We start from the raw sequence: 12317 nt of genomic DNA, 5'->3' as shown, positions 1-12317 counted from the left end.
GAGTCACTGGGACTACAGGCGCCCGCCACCATGCCCGGCTAATTTTTTTGTATTTTTAGTAGAGATGGGGTTTCACCGTGTTAGCCTGGATGGTCTCGATCTCCTGACCTCGTGATCTGCCCGCTTGGCCTCCCAAAGTGCTGGGATTACAGGTGTGAGCCGCCATGCCCGGCACGCCTGGCTAATTTTTGTATTTTTCGTAGAGACGGGGTTTTACCATATTGGCCAGGCTGGTCTCCCAACTCCTGACCTTGTGATCCACCTGCCTCAGCCTTCCAAAGTGCTGGTATTACAGGCAGGAGCCACCACCCCCGGCCGCAGTTGCCTTTAAAAACGAGGTTGGAACAGCATGGTGGCTCCCACCTGTAATCCCAGCACTTTGGGAGGCTGAGTTGGGTGGATCACTTAAGCCCAGGAGTTTGAGACCAGCCTGGGCAACATGGCAAAACTCCATCTCTACAAAAAATACAAAAATCAGCCAAGCATGGTGGCCATGCACTCCAGCCTGGGCGACAGAGTGAGACCGTGTCTCAAAAAATAAAAAAAAATTAAAATAAATAAATAAATAAAAGCTTGATTGATTCTTATCTGTGAGCAGAGGTGGGCCTGGGTGGACACCCAGATGCAGGGGATTGAATGCAATGACCTCCAGTGGAGGCCCCCTAGGAATCAGAGGCACTATGGAAGAACATTTAAGGGATCGGGCTCTGCAGCCAAGCTATGGGCTTGAATCCCAGCTCTTTTTCTCGCAGTGTGTCCACAGATGAGTCACTTCAACGCTCGGTGTCTCAGTTTTCCAATCTGTAACACTGACTCCACACTGCAGGAATGTGGTGACCATTCAGCAAGGTACGTGGACGACCTCAGAACGGAGCCTGACCCAGTGAGGAAGGCCTGTTTCTACTCGGCAGGGTCCCCCCAGCCAGGTCCCACCTCAAAGCAGGCACCACTGGGGTGCTGTGGTATGCAGTCAGCTGTTGACCTTGCTTTTTGGGAAGTGGTTGGGCTTTGAAGACAACATGCGGAACGATGGTTAGACACCAAGAGCGAAGGGGTCCCCATTCTCTGGGGGATGTAAGGCAACCATGGCTTCCCAGGGATAGTTAGAGGAGATTGTGGCTTCTCTGAGGCCCAGGCAGGGGCTGCTCCTGCTACTAGGCTGGGCCCTGGGCATGGTGCCTGGAGAGAGAACAGAAAGGAAAGGCCTGGAGGTGCTGGGCAGAGTTGGCTCCCTCCATCCCTCAGCCTCTTAAATTCAGGGGGAAACTGCACATGGAGAGGGAGAGACGTGGTCAAAGGTGGCTTCCATAACACAAACAGCCTGCGGTGTGATGGGGAGGCCTGGTGGGTTTGAGTACCACCAGTCTGCTGTGTCACCCGGGATGAACTGCTAACCCTCTCTGAGCTCATTCCAAAGGTCTTTTGCAATCCAAAGTGTTAAAAGGAAGCCATTACAAGAGCCTCTGTGATTTCACAAATCTAATCAGGAAGTTGGCTAGGCTGGGTGCGGTAGGTCAGGCCTCTACTCACAGCACTTAGGGAGGCTGAGATGGGAGGATTGCTGGAGCCCAGGAGTTCAAGACCAGCCTGGGCAATATAGTGAGACCTTATATATATATATATTTTTTAATATAAAGATACATTCCATACAAGAGAGACCTTATCTTTTAAAACAGAAATTTAAAAATCTTACAAATAAAAATAAAACACAAAAAGTTGGCTGGGAATCCGGGAGTCCTATACCCTAGACTCCAGCCCTCTTGCCTCCTCACATTCCCAGCCTTCTCCTCCAGCTTCTCTAACCATCGCTTCAGCTCCCCTCACCCAGCCACCGGTGACACAGACAGAGGGTGAGACAGTCACAACAGAAAATGCCACAGAACCATGAGGACCCACAGAGATTGTGGGGGTCTCGGGGAGCCCCAACGTGGACATCCTCTCCCTCCCTCACTGCCTGGCTGTGGGGCCAGAGGAGCACTCACCCGGGCAGAGCCTCTTGGGGGTACTCCTCAGCCCAGGAGGTGGATGGCACTGCTGGGGCGTCTCTGGCATAAAGTGACTCCCACCCAGCTCCTGCTGCTGAGAAGGGCTGGTCAGGCGGGGCCCTCAGGTGCCAGACCGCCCTTCCCGGGCACAGATTTTCCTGGCATCTTCTGGGCAGGAAGGGTACTGGCTGGGGGTTGGGCAGAGGAGCAGGGAAAGATTGGAGCAAAGGTGTCTCACGGAGGGCTTGCCCCCAAACCTCCACCCCACTCTCCTTCTGGACACTGTAGGCCAAGGGTCCAGGGAGTCAGGGAGCCTCAGGAGTGGGGAGAGGTCTGATCAAGGAGGCTGAAAGGAACCCAGGCCCCTGCCCCTCCCCACTCCCATCCACTGCCAGCAGGGCCCACATGGAGGTGTTTGCTTTTCCTGCCTCTACACTGAGTCCATTCAGAGCGGCCGATCCCCACCCCCGGCCGACGTCCAGCCAGCCAGGGCACCAGGGAGCGAGATCACGGCCCCCGCGTCCCCCTCCACAACCCTTCCTGCCCTCTTCACTGCGGGGGATACCTCAGCCACAAGGGCTTCCTAGTTTCATGGGCGACTGGGGCATGGGGGGCAGGCAGGAGGAGAGAAAGAGGGAAACCAAGCGGAGAAGAGGGTGGTGGGAAGGAGCCGAGGAGAGGGACGCAGAGGAGAGGGCTCCTGATGGAGGAGGCCCAGGCAGAGATGGGGCAGGGACGGGACGGGGTAGCCACAGAGCACAGCACTGTCTAGGAGGCAGGCAGGGCCGTCTCTAACTGGTCCAGGGCCTCACAGCCTGGCTCTGCACCGGTCACAGCCAGCAGGGCCTGGAGTGGACACTGAGGATGGGAGCTCCTGGCGCCCACCTGAAAACCAGCCTCCTCCACATCCCTGGAACAGGGGCCCAGGCAGGGCTGTGACCTGGTCTGGGGCCAGGGGAAGGAGGAGGGTGAAAAGTTTCCCCAAGTCAGAAGGCCATGGGGGAGGCATCTCAGGGGGTCCTGCTCTTTGCTGTCTCTGACTGTCACGTTGGTACATAAAGGGGGTAGAAAGGTCAGATGCGGCCTTTCAGGCCCGTGGGAAAAACTCTGCCCATTTCCCTAATCCATATTTATTGGTGTGAGACACTGGGGAGGGAGGAAGCCCGCCGCCCCCACCCGCCGCCCCAGCCAGGCCAGGTTAGCACTAAGAACAGGCTCCATGTCACCCAAATCCTACTCTTTGTCTCCAGATTGGCTCCAGAGTCCTCCCCCATCCCTCCTCCCCTTGGTCCCCCCCACCCAACCCCCTTTGGGGTTGCCAAGCAACCATGGAAGGGTAGCTGAGATATTTTCTTTATTACAAGCAAAAGCAAGACAGCATCATGGCCCCAGGAGGGGAGCAGGGTGGGGGCTGAGGGAGAGGGCGTCCCGTGCTCTGGGGGGACTCAGCCACCTCCACTTGTTTTGAGAGTGAGCAGTGGGGAGACAGGGCCCCAGAGCCCAAGAGAAGGAGGGAGATGGAAGACAGTGTTGGTGAAGGGGTGGGTGGAGTGTGCAGACACTGGTCCACGCTACACAATGCTAAAAGATGGGGTGGTGCCATGAGACCCAGGCCCAAGTCTCTCACCTGCCACCCACCAGCTGTGCCATCTGCAACTAAGTCGCTTCCCTTCTCTGGGCCTGTTTCCTCCTTGATAAAATGGGAATAATAACATGTATTATCTCATTTAATCCTCACAAAAGACCCAGGAGATGTTTATTTTTCCTATTTTACTGGTTAGGAAGCTGAGGTTGGGAGGCATGAAGTCATGAGCCAAGCAGGTAAATGGCAGAGGTGGAATTCCTGACCCCATCTCTCTTTTTATCTCTTTTTTTTTTTTTTTTTTTTTTTTGAGATGGAGTCTCGCTCTGTCACCCAGGCTGGAGTGCAGTGGCACAATCTCAGTTTACTGCAACCTCCGCCTCGCGGGTTCACACCATTCTCCTGCCTCAGCCTCCAGAGTAGCTGGGACTACAGGCGCCCGCCACCATGCCCGGCTAATTGCTTGTATTTTTAGTAGAGATGAGGTTTCACCATGTTAGCCAGGATGGTGTCGATCTCCTGACCTCATGATCCGCCCAGCTCGGCCAGTGCTGGGATTACAGGCGTGAGCCACCGCGCCCAGCCTTTCTCTTTTTCTTTCATAACAGCATTACTGAGATGTAATTCACATGCCATGCAATTTGCCTACCTAAAGTGTATCATTCAACAGCTTTTAGTATATTCAAGAATTGTGTAACCATCACAACAAGCCATTTTATATTTTCATTATTTAATTTTTTTTTTATTATTTATAGTAAACTTTATTTTCAATGATATTTCACTTAACATAATTTCAAAGTCAGTCTGTGGTCTAAGATGAGCAGAAGAACAGATACTCTATTTTTTCACACTGTTCCTCTGAGCACGGAATGGGGTTTCAGGGTTCTCAATGTCAACACCTAACATTTTACCCTTGAGATTTACCTATAGATACAGAAAGAAGAGAACATCAATATACAAGAATCGATCTCTGTGAGGGTCTCAATAAGCTCATGTTACATCCTCATTATAACCTCTGTAGGGTTATAATGGTAACAACTGATTTTCCACCCGTCCGCCAAGTTTGGTGTCTTTTTTTTTTTTAGGTAAAATGTCAAATGCAAAAATGCTGCACTTATTTCTCCTAATACATTGAAAATAGGGGAAGATGCAGATTTTTAATCCTTCATGAGTCCAAGCTGGAACATGACTTCTGCTAATCAGATGTCATCAACATATGAACTCCAACTTTGGCGGCCATCAGCAAACTGGCACCTGCAATTAAACCTACAGGCATGACTTTTCCATAGTAGTAGGATCTCAATCCCAAAACACCAACAAAAGTAACAGATGTAGCAGCTAGGAAAACCCAAACGTTCCTTGGATCCTGAGACATCTGGTAAGAACCCAGGCCAGCGAGGCTGCCGAAGAGCAGCCCTGCAGCCAGGGACGCCACCCTGCCTGTTTTTACATAGCCAACGATCCCACCAGAAACAACCACTGCTGTGTAGCCAAAGCCAAACCAATGCAAAGGCACTAATGGCAAGGGGCTCTTCTCCATTCTTCTCTTCTCTGTCCAGAAAGGAGACTACCCCAGGCCTGCATCTCCCGAAGGCCCGCGCGGTCCACAAGCGCGCACAAGCCGCGAGGCACAGCAGCCAGGTAATTTTCATTATTTTAAAAAGAAAACCCATACTCAGGCCGGGTATGGTGGCTCACACATGTAATCCCAGCACTTTTGGGAGGCCAAGGCGGGCTGATCACCTGAGGTTAAGAATTCAACCTGGGCAACATGGTGAAACCACATCTCTACTAGAAAAATACAAAAATTAGCAGGGTGTGGTGGCGGGCGCTTGCAATCCCAGCTACTCGGGAGGCTGAGGCAGGAAGAACTGCTTGAACCCGGGAGGTGGAGGTTGCAGTGAGCCAAGATCACACCACTGTACTCCAGCCTGGGTGACAGAGTGAGACTCCATCTCAAAAAAAAAAAAAAAAAAAGAAAACCCATACTCATTAGCCATCATTCCCCATTTCTCCCCAAATGCCCTTCTCCCCAGCCCTAGGCAACCACTAATCTGCTTTCTGTCTCATTAGATTTGCCTATTCTGGATATTTCATATAAATGGAATTATACAGTATGTCTGAGTCCCAATTATTATTATTTTTTAGACAGGGTTTCTAAGTGGAGTGGAGTGGAGTACAGTGGTACACTCATGGCTCACTGCAGCCTCAACCTCCTAGGCTCAAGTAATTCTTCTGCCTCAGCCTCCCAAGCAGCTGGGACTACAGGCACCCATCACCACGCCCAGCTAATTTTTTTTTTTTGTAGAGATGGGTTCCCACTATGTTGTCCAGGATGGTCTTGAATTCCCGTGAGTCCCAACTCTTTAACTTCCAACGGTTCCTACTTCACTGGGTACTGGGGCAATAGAGTAAGAGGGGTGAGGTGGTGAAGTATTGAAGAATGTGGGCGTTGCAGATAGACAGACTTAGGTCTAAAACAAACCTAGGGCCTGGCGCGGTCGTTCATGCCTGTAATCCCAGCACTTTGGGAGGCTGAAGTGGGCAGATCACCTGAGGTCAGGAGTTCAAGACCAGCCTGACCAACATGGAGAAACCTCATCTCTACTAAAAACACAAAATTAGTTGGGCGTGGTGGCGCATGCCTGTAATCCCAGCTACTTGGGAGGTTGAGGCAGGAGAATCGTTTGAACCTGGGAGGTGGAGGTTGTGTGAGCTGAGATCATGCCATTGCACTCCAGCCTGGGCAACAAGAGCGAAACTCCATCTCAAAAAAACAAACAAACAAACAAAAAACCCAACCTAGCTCTTGGCAGGGTGTGGTGGCTCACAACTACAATCCCAACACTTTGGGAATCAGAGGTGGGAAGATCACTTGAGCCTAGGAGTGTGGGACCAGTCTAGGCGACATAGGACGACCTCATCTCTCTTTTTTTTTTTTTTCTGAGACGGAGTCTTGCTCTGTCGCCCAGGCTGGAGTGCAGTGGTGTGATCTCGGCTCACTGCAAGCTCCGCCTCCCAGGTTCACGCCATTCTCCTGCCTCAGCCTCCCTAGTAGCTGGGACTACAGGCGCCCGACACCACGCCTGGCTAATTATTTTGTATTTTTCGTAGAGATGGGGTTTCATCGTGTTAGCCAGGAAGGATCTCTCTCTCTTTCTTTTTAGACAGGGTCTCACTCTGTCGCCCAGGCTGCAATGCAGTGACGAGATCTACGCTCATTGCAACCTCCACTTCCTGGGTTCAAGCAATTCTCCCACCTCAGCCACCAGAGTAGCTGGGATTATGGGTGCCCACCAACACACCCAATTATTTTTTGTATTTTTTTGTAGAAACAGGTTTCACCATGTTGGCCACACTGGTCTTGAACGCCTGAGGTCAAGCAATCTGCCTGCCTCGGCCTCCCAAAGTGATGGGATTACAGGCATGAGCCACTGTGCCTGGCCTGGGACCCCCATCTCTATTAAAAATAATAATAATTAATTGAGGCTGGGCGCAGTGGCTCATGCCTGTAATCCCAGCACTTTGGAAGGCTGAGGCAGGGGGATCACCTGAGGTCAGGAGTTCTAGACTAGCCTGACCAACATAGTGAAACCCCGTCTCTACTAAAAATACAAAATTAGCTGGGCGTGGTGGCATATGCCCGTAATCCTAGCTACTTGGGAGGCTGAGGCACCCAGGAGGCAGAGGTTGCAGTGAGCCGAGATCACACTGCTGCACTCTAGCCTGGGAAAGAAGAGCAAAATTCCGTCTCAAAAAAAAATAAAATAAAATAAAAAGAAGATTAATTGAAATCAATACAACCTATCTCTGTCATTCAGGAGCTGTGTACCTGGGGGAAGCTGCTTCCTCTCTCTTGGCCTCAGGTTCCTACTGGGTAAAATGCGGAGAGTGATAGCATTTCTCTCAAGGGCTGTAGTGATGCATGTCAAGTGCTTAGCCCCGTGCTTAGTGCTTAGTATATGGTAGTTGCTAACTAGATTACAATGGTCCATGTATCTGCCTATTTATTCCTCGACCTAGGTATTTAATAACGCTTAGCACCTTCCAGCCGGGCGTGGTAGCTCACGCCTGTAATCCCAGCACTTTGGGAGGCCGAGGCAGGTGGATCATGAGGTCAGGAGATTGAGACCATCCTGGCTAACACGGTGAAACCCTGTCTCTACTAAAAGTACAAAAAATTAGCCAGGCGTGGTGGTGGGCGCCTGTTGTCCCAGCCACTCGGGAGACAGGCAGGAGAATGGTGTGAACCCAGGAGGCAGAGCTTGCAGTGAGCCGAGATCGCGCCACTGCACTCCAGCCTGGGTGACAGAGTGAGACTCCATCTCAAAAAAAAAAAAAGAAAAAAGAAAAAAAAAAAAGGAAAACAAAAACTTAGCACCTTCCAGCCGGGCGTGGTGGCTCACGCCTGTAATCCCAGCACTTTGGGAGGCCGAGATGGGCGGATCACCTGAGGTTAGGAGTTTGAGACCAGGCTGGCCAACATGGTGAAACCGTGTCTCTATTAAAAATACAAAAATTGGCCGGGCGCGGTGGCTCAAGCCTGTAATCCCAGCACTTTGGGAGGCCGAGACGGGCGGATCACGAGGTCAGGAGATCGAGACCATCCTGGCTAACACGGTGAAACCCCGTCTCTACTAAAAATACAAGAAAACTAGCCGGGCGCGGTGGCAGGCGCCTGTAGTCCCAGCTACTTGGGAGGCTGAGGCAGGAGAATGGCGTAAACCCGGGGGGGCGGAGCTTGCAGTGAGCCGAGATCGCGCCACTGCACTCCAGCCTGGGGCACAGAGCAAGACTCCGTCTCCAAAAAAAAAAAAAAAAAAAAAAAAATACAAAAATTAGCTGGCTGCGGTGGCAGGCGACTGTAGTCCCAGCTACTCAGGAGGCTGAGGCAGGACAATTGCTTAAACCCGGGAGACGGAGGCTGCAGTGAGCTGAGATCATGCCACTGCACTCCAGCCTGGGCGTCAAGAATGAGACTTCATCTAAAAAAAACAAACAAACAAATAAACAAAAAAAACCCCAAAAACTTAGCACCTTCCAAGGGGCAGGCATTGTTCTAGGTGCTGGGGATATAGTAATGAACAGGACATGATCCCTCATAGTGCTTCTGCTCTAGCAGGGTGACAAACAAGACAGCCGGTAACTATGACACTTTCAGGGAGTGATCCAGTCAGGGAAGACATCAACACAGCACGATGGGCTGAAGCGTGCCAGGCAGGTGCATGTTTTAACCCGGAAGACTCCCCTGCCCCGCCTTCACTCACTTCATAGACAGGAACATCTGTAAGCTGAAACATGGTAGGCAGGGTGGGGGGGTTCTTAGGATCCCCTCTGAGTGGGGACAGATGGCCTGGCTCTGGCATCTTCTGAGACTGGAGTGAGTCAGGTTGTCAGTTCATTTCTAGAGGTAGGACACCATGTAAGAGCACTGGCCAGTCCTAGAGATTCTCTTTGTATAAATGGGTCTGGCCACTGGAGCCCAGAGTGGGCAAGGGCCTGGCCTGTGGAGGCACACCAAATAGCAATAGGGCTCTTTCCTCTATCCCAGGCCGCCGGCCAAGTCATGGTGAAACCTGGATTGACAGAAACACTTGGGGACAGGACTCTAGGGACGGAAAGATCTGGCACCGAGGTGGAGGCTGTCACCACAGCTGTTCCCTGGACACCTGTCTGCATGCTCTGGGTCCTGGGCTTGCCTTCGAAGTGCAGAATTGAGGCTGCTGTATGATGGAAGCCCCTCCCAGCCCCCTTCAATGAGCCCCACCCACAGCAATACCTCAAGTGCCACACCTAGAACCTCAGCTGATTGGCTGCAAACATCCATGTACCCACTGTCAATTCCTTATTAATTTCATCTTTCACTCCATTGTCCCAAAGTCTGCTTTTTCATGCATCCGTTTCCATCTACCCATTCATTTAATTATTACTTCAATAAAGCATTCGTCAATTCATCCATTCATTCATTCATCATTCATTCAACAGATGTTTACTAAGCATGTCCTTTGTGTTGAGCGCGATTTTTGGTCAAATCCTTGGTAAAGGCCAGGCGCGGTGGCTTAGGCCTGTAATCCCAGTACTTTGGGAGGCTGAGGAGGATCACCTGAGGTCAGGAGTTCGAGACCAGCCTGGCCAACATGGCAAAACCCTGTCTCTACTAAAAACACAAAAATTAGCGAGGCGTGGTGATGGGCCCCTGTAGTCCCAGCTACTTGGGAGGCTGAGGTAGGGAGAATTGCTTGAACCTGGGAGGTGGAGGTTGCACTGAGCCAAGATTTTGCCACTGCACTTCAGCCTGGGTGACAGAGTAAGACTCCATAACAAAAAAAAAAAAAAAAAAAAAATGCTTGGTAAAATGCCAGGCCAGGCCAGGCATGATGGCTGATGCCTGTAATCCCAGCACTTTGGGAGGCTGAAGTGGGCGGATCACTTGAGGTCAGGAGTTTGAGGCCAACACAGTGAAACCCCATCTCTACTAAAAATACAAAAATCAGCTGGGCGTGGTGGCACACACCTGTAGTCCCAGCTACTTGAGAGGCTGAGGCATGAAGATTGCTTGAATCTGGGAGACAGGGGTTGCAGTGAATCGAGATTGTGCCACTGCACTCCAGCCTGCGCGACAGAGTGAGACTCTACCTCAAAAAAAAAAAAAAAAAAAAGCCAGTCCTGGTGGGAAGGAAGGGCTTGCTTAACTGACAGTGTGGACAACTCTGCCATCTTTTTTATTTTTTTGTTGAGACAGGGTCTTACTCTGTCACCCAGGCTGGAGTGCAGCGGTGGGATCTCAGCTCACTGCAACTTCTGCCTCCTGGGTTCAAGCAATTCTTCTGCCTCAGCCTCCCGAGTAGCTTGAATTACAGGCATCTGCCACCACGCCCGACTAATTTTTGTATTTTTAGTAGAGACGGATTTTCACCATGTTGGCCAGGCTGGTCTCGAACTCCTGACCTCAGGTGATCCGCCCGCCTCAGCCTCCCAAAGTGCTGGGATTACAGGCGTGAGCCACCGCGCCCCGCTGACTCTGCCATCTTCCTGAGAGTTGGTTTTGTGTGTGTGCGTGTGTGTGTGTGCATGCACACCGGGGGTGTAGGGTGGTGATGGTGGAAGCTCATGATGACACATTACTTAACTGCAAGCACATGTAGAGGGTGTTTGGATCCTCCTAACACCCACCCATCTCTAGGGAGGCAGGACAGGCACGACGGATAGGCACAGGGGCTGTCACTAAGATTCAGCCTCCTGGAATCATTTGTCCTGGAAGCCCAAGGCAATGCTGGCTCTTGCTGAACTCTTCCCACAGCCTCCCTGTTCAAATGAATCTCTGTCTTCTATAATCCCCAGAACCTTGCTAATTCTTCAGCTACCATGCTTTCCTGGGGCTCTGCTCTTTCATTAGAGTTGGCTGGGTATTTGTGTCTGTTGGTCCACTTGTCCACTGGATACCGGGTACTTCTGGGGGGCAACGACACTATTTGCCTTTCTCCCTTCCCCTACCTCCAGCACACACACAGTGCCTTGCAAACATCAGGTCCACTAAGCGTTGCTCACAGAGAATCACTCAGACCGTCGAGAACGCAGCTACAGAACCTGCTCTGCCATCGCCAGCCCTCACCTGGGAACCTGCAGTAGCCTAATTGGTCTCTGGTCATCAAACATGCCCCATCCCCCCGCCCCCCACCCCCCATTCTCCACACTTCAGTCCCAGCAAACCTTTAAAAATGTAAATCTGAACTTGTCAGACCTTTCAGGATCCCCACCGCGTTTAGGATAAAATCACAAATCCTCCCCAATAGCCTAAGAGCCTGGCAAGGTCGACCTCAGCTTTATGTGGAACTTCCCCTTCCTCGTTGCGCTCCAGCCACACCAAATTTCCTTCCTTCTCCGAGCTCGCCAAGTACTTCTTTAGAGCACGCTGTTCGCTCCGCCTGAGACAGTCCTTCACCTAACTCCCCATTCCTCCTCCCCCAGGATCTGCCTCCATCGCACACTGTGCGTCTCCTCTGGGGACATCTGTCCTCTGCCGAGTCCCGGGCGAGCACACAGTAGGCATTCCATCAATATCTGTTCAGTGACTGCAGTTAGCAGCCTTCTTGGCTCCTCATTTCCCTGAGGGTGAGGGTGAGGGCAACTCACTTCTCTGCCCAGTACTGATGGGCTTTACATAGCTCAATTGGGCGTGGTGGCACATTCCTGTCAAATTTCAGCTACTCGGGAGGCTGAGGTGAAAGGATCCCTTGAGCCCAGGAGTTCGAGAACCAGCCTGGGCAACATAGGGAGACGCCTGTCTCAAAAAAAAAAAAAAAAAAAAAAAAAAAAAGCTCTAACGTACCCTGGGGACGGAAAAGCCCTTCTCCTAGAAGGCAGCTAGGACCTAGCTTGGGAGCCCCCAACGCTTTTTCCTTTTTTTTTTTTTTTTTTTTGAGACGGAGTCTGGCACTGTTATCCAGGCTGGAGTGCAGTAGCACGATCTCTGCTCACTGCAAACTCCGCCTCCTGGGCTCATGCCATTCTCCTGCCTCAGCCTCCCGAGTAGCTGGGACTACAGGCGCGTGCCACCACGTCCTGTTAATTTTTTGTATTTTTAGTAGAGATGGGGTTTCACCGTGTTAGGATGGTCTCAGTCTTGGGTCTCCTGACCTGCCCGCCTCGGCCTCCCAAAGTGCTGGGATTACTAGTGTGAACCCCCGCGCCCGGCCAGCCCCCAACTCTTTTTTACATTTTTATTTAAAAATGTTTATTTTGGCCGGGTG

At 51.5% G+C, this 12317-nt stretch overlaps 1 pseudogene across 1 annotated transcript; it reads right to left on the bottom strand.

Moving 5' to 3' along the window:
• Positions 1-4301: 4301 nt before the first annotated feature.
• Positions 4302-5230, bottom strand: LOC101001498 (annotated as a pseudogene). Its single transcript, XR_638088.3, has one exon. The product of XR_638088.3 is annotated as a transmembrane protein 14B pseudogene (transcript).
• Positions 5231-12317: the final 7087 nt, after the last annotated feature.

Source organism: Papio anubis, chromosome 13 (genome assembly GCF_008728515.1).
Source record: "Papio anubis isolate 15944 chromosome 13, Panubis1.0, whole genome shotgun sequence".
Lineage (NCBI taxonomy): Eukaryota > Metazoa > Chordata > Mammalia > Primates > Cercopithecidae > Papio > Papio anubis.
The sequence above is the reverse complement of the archived record's forward strand: the minus strand, read 5'-3'. Positions and strand labels throughout refer to the sequence as shown.